The following is a 14,017-nucleotide window of genomic DNA, read 5'->3' on the forward strand; positions in this document are numbered from 1 at the left end:
CTGCTACTACCACTCAGTGTTTAACCAAAATTCTCATTAGGAAACAACATGGACTAGTTTTTAGCTGCAAAAAAAGGCACCCAGGAGAATAACAGAAATATATTAGGTTAACTGTCGGTGCTGCCTGTATACCAAAACAAAACATCCTGGGAGAGATATGAGCTATGTCAGAAACAGAGTCAGCTAACAACTGTCAGCTGGGATTGTTGAATAGCATTTAAATGCACTGAGCAGCATTTGGGAGCAGGTGACTTCCAAGAAGGATGGGGAAATGAAATTTTGCTAGCTGTGGGAATAGAGAAAGAATGGAACTTGGGAGCTCTTTTTTTTTTTTTTTAATGTTTGAGAGAATGTATTTCATTTTTTCCTGTCTATAAAACCTGGACCCTTGCAAATTTGCATGGAAGTAAATAATAGGTTTTATCCTCACACAGTGCACAGCGTTTAATAGGCAATTTACGAATATTTGTTTTATACAAGAAGGAAAGGAAGAAGGAAGAAAATGAGGGAAAAAGAAAGGAGGGAGAATCAAGCCTGAATTAATTCTCACTGAGAAAAAGAACTGGGAGCAGAAGTGAGTTCAGATGAGGCTGAGTATAGGCATCAGAATATTTACATGTTAGCCTGAAGCCGTAAGTGGCAGCTGGCTGAACCACCGGCCGGCTGTGGCCAGGTGGTCAGTCAGCACTAGCTAGTAGAATTTGGCATTCAAGTCAAGCAGCTGCAAAGCGGAAACAGCCCAGCAGCTTTGTAGAACCAGAGTTACCGGCCATTTTATGGTTCCAGGCTTCCAGCCAATCACGATAGGAGAGTGCTGAGGACACCTGCCTGTGCTCACAATGGAAAAAGCAGAGCTGGTCTACAATACAGAGCACCAAGCAGGAAAAACACACGCCCGTCCCCATCCCTACCCCCATGAGTGAAAGAGGAGAATCATTTGGTAAGCGTGGCTTACTTTGGAGAAAAGACCAACCAAAAAATGGATAAGACTTTATAGGCAATCTGCCCTCAAATTTTTCTTAGTGATACTTCACATAGTGAGTTTGTGGTATAGCACGGATTAAGGAATAGGTTTGCTGATTCTTAGCTCAAAGCTCTTCTACCGGGGCGCCTGGGTGGCTCAGTGGGTTAAGCCACTGCCTTCGGCTCAGGTCATGATCCCAGGGTCCTGGGATGGAGCTCCACCTCTCTGCTCAGCAGGGAGCCTGCTTTCCTTTCTCTCTCTGCCTGCCTCTCTGCCTACTTGTGATCTCTGTCTGTCAAATAAATAAAATCTTTAAAAAAAAAAAAAAAGTTCTTCTACCACCACTGGTTCCAAGTAAATAATTCCCATGTATCACAATTGCTTTGCTCAGCAGAAACATGCAAAACCTGTTCATAGGTATATCAGAACTATTAAAATAATTGTTAATTTTCTGTTCCATTAATATAACCCCCAGAATGCTTTTCCTAAAACAACATGGCAAAGTAGAAATTGCCATAAAGACAATTTCCTCATTTTAACATTCAAAATGTTATAGCTATGTAGCAAGCATAACTTAAAAAGAATTATACAGACTTTGTCTTTGCCTTCTGGATTATTTTCTAAAACAAGAGATTACAGTTATGGTTATGACATTACTGTGTTCCAGAAATTTAACCCTATAATTTTATTAGACCAATTTATCACCAGTCACTAAATCTGCATTATGATACTATATTTACCTAACCTAGGGATTTGGGACAAGGATTCTTCAATATGTCTTGTTAAAGCTTTTAAATTATCTTCGGATTGCAGTGTTTCAGGAACAATATTTGAGGTAGAATATCTATAGACTGTGGACTAACAAAGAGTTTAAATGAGAAGTCAAGTGAATGAAAGAGCCAGGACTAGGATTAAAAATAAAGTCTAAAATCTCTTTGTTCTATGGGACACCTGAGTGACTCAGTCAGTTAACCTTCTGCCTTCAGCTCAGGTCATGATCTCAGGATCCTGGTATCAAACCCCATCTCTGGTTCCCTGCTCAGTGGGGAGCATGCTTCTCCCTCTCTTGCTACCCATGCTTATGCTTTCTCCCACTCTCTGTCAAATAAACAAATAAGACTTTGTCTATAATAAATAAATAAATAAATAAAATTTCTTTTGTTTTATTGACATAATTGACATATATTACATTAGTTTCAGGTGTATAATATATGTATATACTGTGAAATGATCACTGAAATAAGTCTAGTTAATATCCTATACCACATAGTTAACAGATTTTCTTCTTGTGATAAGAACTTTTAAGATCTGTCTTGGCAACTTTCAGGTATACAATATAATATAAATAGCCGTCGCCATGCTGTACACTACATCTCATGATTTATTTATTTTATAATTGGAAGCTTGTACTTTTGACCCCCTCCACTAATTTCACCCATTCCCTAACCCCTGCCTCTTACAACTACCAATCTATAATCTGTATCTGGAAGCTTGTGTTTTGTTTTCTAGATTCCACATATAAGTGAGATCATATAGTATTTGTCTTTCTTTGTTTCACTTATTTCACTTAGCATAATGCCCTAAAAGTCCATCCATGTTGCAAATGGCAAGGTTTCCTTCTTTTATGCCTGAATAATATTACATTGTATATATGTATTAAATTTTCTTTATCCATTCATCCATCAGTGGGCACTTAGGTTGTTTCTATATCTTGGCTATTGTGAATGATGCTACAAGGAACACAACAGTGGTTTTTTGCTCTGGATAAATACCCAGAAGTGAAATAGCTGGATCATATGATAGTTATGCTTTTAATTTTTTGAGGAAACTCCATGTTATTTTTCATAGTGACTGCCCAATTTAAATTCCCAAAAATAATGCACAGTCTCCCTTTTCTCCACATCCTCATCACTACTTGTTATTTCTAGCCGTTTGTTAATAACCATTCTAACAGGTGTGAGATGACATCTCATTATGGTTTTGATTTGCATTTCCCTGATGATGAGTGATGTTGAGTATCTTTTCATATAACTGTTGGTAATTTCAATGTCTTTTCAGAAAAAAATGTCTATTCAGTTTCTCTACCCATTTTTTAATTGGATTTTGTGTTTTATTGTTTGTTCCTTCTATTGAGTTGCATAAGTTCTTTATATATTTCAGATAAGCTTTTTTATATGCATTTATATATGATATATTGCATTTTATATTCAGTCCTCCATATCTCTTCTTTGGTGTCTTAGCAAAGATTTTTTGCTTATATGTGGAATAAACAGAATTGAGAGCATTATTCATGACTGCTGTAACGTTGTGGACAGGGCACTGAGTTTAGTGAATTGGAAGTTGATTACACTGTCTTTTTATTTGTGTTATGCATAAAGAAGAGTATATATAATAAATATGCACAGTGTGAAACAGTAATAAAATTTAACACCTGGGTATCCACCACACAGCTTGAGAAACAGAACTTTATCAAGGCTCCTTGATGTTTTTCTCAAATCCTTCTCTCCTTACTCCAGAAGAATTTTTTTTAATTTATTATTTTTGTGTTGTTTTTAATTTTGTTTTGAGAGAGAGAGTGCAAGTGAGGGAGAGGGGCAGAGGGAGATGGTGAGAGAATCTTAAGCAGGCTCTATGTCCAGCACAGAGCCCAACAGGGGCCTGATCTCACGACCCTAAGATCATGATCCAAGCTGAACTCAAGAGTCAGACACTTAACCAACTGAGCCATCCAGGTGTCCCTGTTTGTTTGTTTGTTTGTTTGTTTGTTTTTTTCACTTTCATTTTATTTATTTTTTCAGTGTAACAGTATTCATTCTTTTTGCACAACACCCAGTGCTCCATGCAAAACGTGCCCTCCCCATTACCCACCACCTGTTCCCCCAACCTCCCACCCCTGACCCTTCAAAACCCTCAGGTTGCCCCAACCTCCCACCCCTGACCCTTCAAAACAACCTGAAAAACAACCTGAGGGTTTTGAAGGGTCCCTGTTTGTTTTTATTTACAGTTTTGCTACATATCTTTGTATTCCTGAATGATGTATTGTTTCATCTTGCATATTTTGAACTCCACATTAATAGAATCATATTTTTGTTACAAGTTTTCACTCAACATCATTTTTTGAGGGATACCCATGTTGATACGTGTAGCCATATTTTATGTGTATTCTTTGCTTCATAGTATTCTGTTGGATATATTCACCAACATTTATTTACTTATTCTCCTTGCATTGAGTATCTTCCAGTACTCTACTTTTTTCTATTAAAAATAATGCTAGTATCTATATTCATGTTCATATCTGCTAATATACAAGTTAAGTTCACTTTCTTTACCTCTGAACTGAGGATAACAATAGCTATATTCCATGGATGTTCTTTTCTTTTTCTTTTTTTAAAGATTTTATTTATTTATTTGGCAGATAGAGATCACAAGTAGGCGGAGAGGCAGGCATAAAGAGAGAGAGGAGGAAGCAGGCTCCCTGCTGAGCAGAGACCCTGATGTGGGGCTCGATCCCAGGACCCTGGGATCATGACCTAAGCTGAAGGCAGAGGCTTTAACCTACTGAGCCACCCAGGTGCCCCTCATGGATGTTCTTAATGATGCCAATATTCAGTTTCTTGATCTACAAAGTAGATAATTGTTATGTGTAGCATTAAATGACCATGTGTATAAATACATAGAACAAGGACTGATTCATAGTAAGTGTTCCACAAATCTTTATTTACTCTCCATTTAGGAATTCAGAAATTATTTTAAACCTTTATATATTGACTTGCTTTATGGAGTATGCTAGGTGAACTGTAGATACATCTGAGTCAATATACAGAGTTATTATTTGGTCTCTAAGAAATGCAGATTGGTATGGTTTAATGATTATTTACATGTCAAATGGCCAACAAGGCTTTTAAGAGAAATGGTGATACCACATGTCATACAGTTAGAGAGGAGATGCTTGTTTGCTTCCCCAGGATTTGTCAGCATTATCTTCCCGGACAGAATCAAGCCAGCTCAAGTTGTCAGAGGCAAAGGCAAAGTGCATTATTTTGGCCCAGATCAAGCCTCCAGATATGGAAAAGAGCACCACTGTCTTTTGTGGGTCACCTCAAATTCATGCACTGACTGTGTGACCCAGTTTTCTTCCTTCCAGAAATGCTGGCGCTCTTTGAACCAGTGGAAAATACTTACATTACCCATCATTATTACATTGATGCTGTACACCTTAAGATCCTTCTTCTGAGTTGGAGACAAGAAAGACATGATGAGAAAATTATAATAACATACCTTCTTAGGAGTCTGGGGGGAAAAAAAAAAACATAGCATATAGATGTTTCTTTTTAGCCAGATTTCTTCTTTACCATTTTTCCTGGGGTGAAAATTCTGGTCTTTTGAATCTTACCTTCTACACATTTTCTTCCCCTTACTACCTGCCTAAACTTTTCCCTAAAATGATATCAAGCATTTTATAAATTTAAGTCTGATTACCAGCCATTAGCCATTAAATTACCTTGGGGAAAGGGGATGGAAAGAGATTCTCTGTAGGCAAAATTACTAAATTAAATACTTCAAAGTACAGAATTTACATTTTGTTACTAAAATAAGAGTCCCTGCTTATTTTGGTGTTGTCTTCCATTTGGTTCACAATCAATCCATACATGACAACAGGTATGAATGTCAGATTCTATCAAATGTAGCTGATAAAAAACAGGAAAAAAAAGGAAGAACAAAAACTCTGGGTATATATATATATATATATTTAGAAATCCACTTTGACTATTTCCTGAGTGTCCCAATGAATTAAATTCTAATTTACTTTTGTTGTTTGCTTTCTTGGCTCTTCCAAAAAGCTCATGAGTAAGCATGAGAACTATCATGAAACAACAGATCCTTCTCTTCAGAGACTGCTACCAAATGTTTTATACATGAAAAATAAATGGCAAAAGTCCTTTGACATTTGACACAGATAAAATCTGAAGCTTATGCTTGGAGAGAAAATTTCTTGAGATACTGAAGTCATCATCTATTTAGCTGTGGGGAGGAGGGGGTGTCTTCTTTTCTGAAGCTTGTGGCCAAGTATAGTAGAGTGTGTCACTGCTTCAGGGACAATGTGCAGGACCAAAAATATAAGTGTGAAGAAATGATGGAACAGAAGAGCCAGTTGGCCTCAGGGCTGGCTTGACTCAAGAAAGGAAATGCAAAATTCTGGAAAGCAGCACAGTGATTGCTGAATAAAAGCTCAGACATTGCTTTCTGAGCCATTTTCTCAGCACTAATTATAGACTTTACTACATAATATCATGTCATAATGACCAATGGGATGCTCTGAGGAAAGGAGGCACAAGGGAACTAGACTAGAATTGGCCACGGCCACCCCTTACTCAAAACTAATAGACCTAATGTGAAAGCCCCACAGTGACCTTTGTGGGAGGAAATTTTGCCAACTTGGAGGGAAAAAATGAAAACCCAAGTGAGAGTCAGGCTGACACTAACACTATTCAGTCTCATCAAGTGGCTGATGAGGATCAGGATACTACATTGTTCCCTGAGGATAGAAATGCACCAAATAATGACAACATTGGGGAGAGAGACTTTAAAAGATTCAGGGAATATAACAATTAGCTCTCAGTGTCTGGTGAGGGATATATGTAAATGAACTACTTAGCATGAGTAAGTCAATCTGTATTAGGTACAAACTATGTAAAATAGATGCCTAGTGATCAGGGCATGAGGCCAGGGAAATCTCCTGTGATTATATATGGAGCAAGAATTTTTATAGTGAGTTATGAGCTAAGGAGATAAGGCAAAAAAAAGCAAGACAAAAGGCTTGGTCTTTATGGTGTTTGACATTTAAATTTAGCACCATATCATTAAGACACAGCCAGCAAGTGAGAAATACAGCAGTTAGTACAACAGAGAGAATCTAATATAGGAATTGTTTAAAGAGTTATTAAAAATTGAACAATCCAAACTGGACTAATACAGAGATAGTAACTGAAGGAAGCATCTATCACCCTTAGAATGCAAGGAACAAGGAAAAATGTTGAGATTTTGGGAACACTAGCAAAGAGACTTTGAGATGTTGTGACTCATCTCTCTTTGAAGTGAGAATTCCTGTGGACAGCTAGTAACTCAAAAGCCCAAAGGAGATATCCTGCTAACCTGGATGAGAGGGTCCTACCAACTGCTGCAAGTTTCTCCAAAGAAATGCCATGAAGTTGGATCCAAGAACATGGAAGAAAGCAAGCTAGAACAAACAGCTACTACTGAGATTAGAAGCTATGGCTGAGATGAGGCTAACAGGAGCATTAAATACCTAGAAGAGGCAACAGGACACCTGAGTGGCTTGGGCGGTTAAGCATCTGTCTTCAGCTCCGGTCATGATCCCACTGTCCTGGGATCAAGTCCCATATTGTGCTCTTTCCTCAGTGGCAAGTCTGCATCTCCCTCTCCCTCTGTGATCTCTCTTGCTCTCACTCTCTCTCAAATAAATTAATAAAAATCTTAAAAAGAAGAAGAAGAAGACACGTAGAAGAGGCAAGTGCCTCCTCTCTCCAAATAACTTTCAGCTTCTTTCAGTGCCCTCCATTGACAGAACAAACAGGAGGATAGCTGGCAAAGAAGAAATGTAGCTTGAAGAGCAACCCCCCATATCACAAATCTGGAATATAATGGTTAATAACTGTCACCTCAAACTTACAACCTTGAACCTAAAAGCCAGAGTATATCAAAAGGATTTATTAGAAGAGGTTAACAGTGCTATAGTTTCAACTTAAAGTTATGAAAAGAAGATATCTTTACACCCTCCTTACATATTTATGAATCTGAAAAACCACCATAATAAAGTCTTTTTCAGTCTAGGTTTACCTATAAATGTAATAAACTCAGGATTTGTCATTATAAGATAGAGAATAAGATAAGAGTATCCAGAGTTCAGTTAATTCAAAACTTTATCATTTCCCAAAGTCTCAATTATCTCTTTCACCATACTTTCTACTAGAGATGTTAATGAGAAGCAAAATGGATTGTTAATGGCCTGAGAAATATTCAAATTCAGAGAGAAAAGAGGAAATAAAAACAATGTGAATATTCTAGAACAGGATAATTGGCCTCTGAATAATTAAGTCAATTCTGTGAAATCATCTTCCCCAGGAATCCCTATTTTTATGGCAATACATCAAGATGACAATTAATTCACAGAAGGGATGAAGTACAAAACCAATATAATTGCTACAGTGGCTGTAAAAAAAGTCCAAATGAAAAGGTGAGCACTATTTTCAAGAAGAACAAAAAGAAGACATATGAAAGATGTCTCTTATTCGAATTTGTACATCTTCATATTCATGTAAAAGGTAGAAAAGGAGTAATGAAATACTTTTCTATCATGTCATAAGTTCAAACATAAGTGCATACACACAAATCATATTAAGAAAAACGGTGCAGAGACCTCTGGATAAAATTAAGTAGAATATTGTAAAACACATTAAAATTTCTTACCTCGGTGTTGGGCACCACATACAGTATATGTCTTCTGAATTGTATGTAACTGTTCATTGGAGGTATTCACAAAAAAGTAGAGCTATCTTTTGTATCAGTCAGCCATTGTCCAAAAATACTGCATAAGAAAACAATGCAAAATTCAGGGGCTTGAAACAAAATTGATGACTCTTATGAATCTGCAGGTTGGCCATTTTGGTTAATTGAGGGTAGGCTCAGCAGGTGGTTCTTTTCCTGGAGCTCCTGTGCTACAGACAGTCACTCTGGAGGGCAGCAGGAAAAGCCCTGCTCTACATGTCTTCCATCCTCTTTTTGTCAGTGGGCTGCCTGAGCCCTTGCTTTATTGGTGGCAATGGCAGAGGTATAAAACAGCAAGTGGAAATGCATGAGAAATTTTTAAAATATAGTATCACTCCTATCAATGTGCCAATGTCCAAAGCATATCAGAACTCTGAACTCAGAATGCCTGGGTGGCACACTCAGTTAAGCATCTGCCTTTGGCTCAAGTCATGATTCCGGGGTCCTGGGATTGAATCCTGCATCAGGCTCCCTGCTCAGTGGAGACCCTGCTTCTCCCTCTCCCTCTACTTCTCTCCGTGCTTGTGCTCTCTCTGTCTGTCTGTCTCTCTCTGTGTCAAATAAATAAGTAAAATCTTCAAATTAATTAATTAGTTAATTAATTTAAAAAATAAAATAAAATAAAGAACTCTGAACCCAAAGTCAAAGGACAGAGAAATAATCCTGACCATAATAAGGCCATAGTGAAAAGGTGAGTTCCAAGAGGGGTGAAAACTGGGGCCAATTATTCAATCTACAAGTTTGACCTCTCTGTTTCAGAAAGGAAATGATAAAATAAAACAAAATAAAAGGCCATGTGCTTATAGGTAAGGGAAGTTCTTATTCATTGAGTATTTACTCTAGCAGAATTCTAGTGAGAGGATTAGCAGTAGAATGTGTCTCTCTTGAAAACAGAAATAAGACTTTAAATTAAAGAAAGAATCAGAAAATTTCTTTAATAAAATAAAATGCTAAATTCAGGAAAAATAGTCAAAATGAACAAGGAAAACCTTTTATGCATTGACAGAACATCAGGTCAAGAATGAAGATTATAGGGGCACCTGGGTGGCTCAGTGGGTTAAAGCCTCTGCCTTCAGGTCAGGCCATGATCCCAGGGTCCTGGGATCAAGCCCTGCATTGGGCTCTCTGCTCAGTGGGGAGCCTGCTTCCCCCTCCCTCTGTCTCTGCCTGCCTCTCTGCTTACTTGTGATCTCTGTCTGTCAAATAAATAAATAAATAACCTTTAAAAAAAAAAAAAAGAATGAAGATTATAGCAGATGATAAGTAAATGCAGACTATTGCTGGGCCACACTGGGCCTCTGTGTTAGTTAGAAAAAGGGTCTCCCTCTGTGGGAGACAAGCCACATCTGGGTTCAGGATATGTTAATAGGCCTTGGACTGGATTTCAGCTACCACCTGCTCTAAGCCAGGTCTCATTGTTTAGGGAAAAGGTAATCCTGATGAAAGAGAAGAAAGCAGGGTTTGACTAATTTTGTTGATGTGCCTCACTGACTTGCTGTATCTTATCATCTTTATTGATTCACCTTAACAGTTCTCTCAGATGGTAGCCATTCTTTCCTTCCTTGCTTTCCACCTTCTTGCCTTTCTTCCACAAATATGTACTGAACTGCTTCTGTGTACCAAGTATGTTCCAGGCAGGTCGAATGCAATAGGAACAATACAGAAAAAATCCCTGCCTTCCCAGGCTTTATAATGTAGCGGGAGAGTCAGACAATGAACAGTAAGCATACAAATGAACGAATTTAATAGAGTAATAGAGGATGATAAGAACTGTGCAGAAAAAAATAATTGAAGAAGAGGGAAGAAAAGGACAAGATTGTCTCAACAGGTAATAACCAGAGCAAACATCCTTTGAGATATCAGGTTTTTGTTATTTTTTGAAAAATTTTGTAGGGAAGAAACTTTATTATTCCATATTTTCATTTTCCTACTTTATATACATGGTTGGCATTATGTAGGAAGAGATGAGCCCTTCTTAATTTACTCTCATCTCGATTTTAATTGATTGTGTAAGGGTATTTTTCCTAGTACAGCAAGACTAAACCCAAGAGAAAATCCAGTCAGAAGACAAATCTTGATTAAACATAAAATGCCCTTATTTTGGAAATCTAGGTTCATTATTTTCTCTCTATATATAACAACTGTGGCTAAAGCAAGGGAAAGGTTGGTGAAATTTTACAGGAGATTTTTAAAATAAATTATATGTAAGACAATTGATGTTATAGCTTATGTGGTTCAGATACATTTTTGCTATTTTTAAAATTTAGTATGTTAGGCACATTGAGTTGAACTTAAGATAAATTTATTTGTAACATTTTATATTTGCCATAGTGTTTAATAAATAGTTTTAAAGTCTAGAAAACCTTTCCCTTGGCTATGAATTGATCTATAGAACATTCAAAATGGTTGAATGCGTAAGTTGGGAAAATGAACACATTTGTTACAGTAACAACCCTCTAATAAATTATGGTCTTAAGCTGTTCTTGCAAGTTGTTTATTTAAAAATGGCCCTCATCTGTGGTCCAGTTTTCTGGTTAAAAGGGATTCTTAAAATAAAAACAAAAACAAAACTAAAGTATTTGTGTTTCTACCAAATCAGGACAAAGGCATTGGAAAGCTTGGGTCATAATCATGCTACCATATTAGTTAATTCTTGGCTTTTTGAACTCTGAACCTCTAAATTTTCTTTATTGGTTTAGAGGGACTCTCCATGTGCTACTTTTAAAACACATAGCACTATGTCATCAGAATAATTTTAAAACCTTTAGGATCTACAGCATTTTAGACCCATAGAATTATAACATTGCTCTCCTTTTCCTTGATTCAGTGGAAATGAATCAAATGTTATATTGCATAACATTGCATACAGCAAAAGAATTTTCCTCCTTTAATCCTCTTTGATTGCTATAACTTATTTGATAAATGAATTCTGAGGAGAGTAATATATGTTTCACTTTAAACACCTTGGGTTGGCTTATGAGCAAATGCAATGACCAGCTTCCTATGTGGATCTGAAATGGAATGGAATGGAATTGAATCCATCAGTATCGAGTTAATACTTCCTTACTTCCTGTGTTGGATTGTTGGCAACTTGTTAAGTTGCTGAAAATGTACCAATAAAAACTCTGGAGATGAGAAACTTTTGGTAGGATATTTTCTTTTTTTTTTTTTTTTTTTTTTTTTTTTTTTTTTTTTTTTTCCCTTTTTATTAATTTTTTCAGCGTAACAGTATTCATTCTTTTTGCACAACACCCAGTGCTCCATGCAAAACGTGCCCTCCCCATCACCCACCACCTGTTCCCCCAACCTCCCACCCCTGACCCTTCAAAACCCTCAGGTTGTTTTTCAGAGTCCATAGTCTCTTATGGTTCACCTCCCCTCCCCAATGTCCATAGCCCGCTCCCCCTCTCCCAATCCCACCTCCCCCCAGCAACCCCCAGTTTGTTTTGTGAGGTAGGATATTTTCTTAATCTTGAATTTTAATCTCTGTATTACAGACATTTTAAACACTCTGCCTGATACCTAATAGAAGTTCAATAAATGTTAGTTGCATGACTTCACATATATGTAATGATGTAAGCGTTTTTATATAATAAATGAGGACTAGGTACACTGTATCACGGAGGATAGGAGTCATCAAAAGTTGTTTTTTTTTTTTTTTAAGTCCAGATAGTAAATATTCTAGTCTTGTAGGCCATAAACTCTGTCACAAATAATCAACACAAAATCAATATATAAATACAAGTAATAAATGAATGTGAATAGTTCTATTCTATTAAAACATTTATAAAATGGTGATAGGCTACAGCATATACAAGCTATAGTTTGCCCTTCATATAGACCATTTCAAATTGCACATTCTAGTTGAACTACAAGAATGGTCCACATTCTTGGGGTAAACCCAAGGGTATTTTGTCAAACATATTCAAAATGCACTTCTATAGAGTTTCTAAAAATTTATGAGTTGTTTCTGACTCATTTAAAGAACTAATAGCCCAAATTTTCATATATTTTATAATATTTAAATATGGTATGTTTAAAATATAAGGAATTTTGGTTTTCATTGTCCATCTGATTCAAAACACACGAATACAACTGAGTATGACAATTTACTACTAAAAACTAGAAAGCAATGCAACTAATTTAAATCTGAGTCCTTGTCTTAGTCTATGACTGGCTCATTCACTTTTTCAGTTATTAATTATATTAATCTGTAAAATGAGGAAGCTTCATTTCATTTTCTCTAAAATGGGAAGAAAACTCACACAAAACCCTTCAGTGAATGAAGGGAAGAACTGAAAAATAAAAATTTGATTTGGGTCTCTCAAGCTGAGAGGTCATAGCTAATTTTTTTAGTGTGACTTTTTGGAGTATTTTGATGTTTCAGTCTTAAAGGCAGGTTGATGTTAGCAAGATCCTCCAATATATTAAACCAAAAGTATTTAGCTAAATGTCTGAGAGAACAATATCATAGAACTGACATTGCTGCTGAGAGCCTACAAGAATCAAATTTAAAAAAAAGATTATAAAGCATTTTATAAGCAAAGTGCTCTCTAAATGCTTAATAATATTTTGCTAATGGCTTTCCTCTCCTAAATTCCGCCTCAGTCATTCGATTTCTTTCCTATATCACCAGTGTATTTTAATTCTTCCTAGTCTCCCTCAGATGTCATTCAGTGAGTTAGAACCATCTGGCAGGCAGCCATGCACTACCTATAACAAAGAGTAGTAATTTTAGTCAAGTTCTGTATCTTAAAGATAGAATTGTCATCTCTGTGCTAGATGAGGTGGATTTGCAAAGCTTACCAGAGTAACTCTCTTAAAGGAAAAGTTTATTTTTCATAACATAAACTGTGGAGACATCTAGATCTATGAGCACAACCCCTGACCACTTCTAATAACACCATGCCCTAAATAGGTATCTTATCGAGCTTATACTTAACAAACCTTCGAATAGCTAATTTATGACTCATCGATTCTACTTCCATGTTTTATTGCCTCTAGTTAAAGCAGAAGTTTCTTTTTTCAGAAGGTGAAAATGAAAAATAGGTTTGCAAGAGCAAGGTACACTTGGGAGTGCAAACCAAAGTCAAATCATGGAAGAATCTCTTTGATCGTAATTCCCTGAATCACATACAGGTGTCGGACCTTCTTAAACTTTGCTGATATTAACTAGGCAAGACAAGGGGTGACTTGTATGTCCAGTCTCTGCTGTTCCAGACTCTTACCTACAGCAGTTCTTCAACCTGTCACAGTGTATAAAAAGCCCTCCGAGAGCAATAGCATAAGCACTCCTTGTGTTTTATGCACAACAGAGACAACTGGAAATGATGAGTTTATTTTGCAAATTTAATTTAGGAGGTTTTTACACTGTGTGCACACATCCTTTTCTGAAAGTCACAGGCAAAGTGTTAGTTCTTTCAGGACCAACTAAATACAGTTTTTGCTGAAACCCAGTTTAGAAATATATAAGAATTAAACCACATT

General features: G+C 36.6%; 1 pseudogene; it reads left to right on the top strand.

Annotated features, from left to right (window-relative positions):
• Nucleotides 1-885: 885 nt before the first annotated feature.
• The window catches only part of LOC123940776, a 159,784-nt pseudogene continuing 146,652 nt past the window's right edge, over nt 886-14,017 (top strand).

The sequence above is a fragment of the Meles meles genome, chromosome 4 (assembly GCF_922984935.1).
Source record: "Meles meles chromosome 4, mMelMel3.1 paternal haplotype, whole genome shotgun sequence".
NCBI classification, from domain to species: Eukaryota; Metazoa; Chordata; class Mammalia; order Carnivora; family Mustelidae; genus Meles; species Meles meles.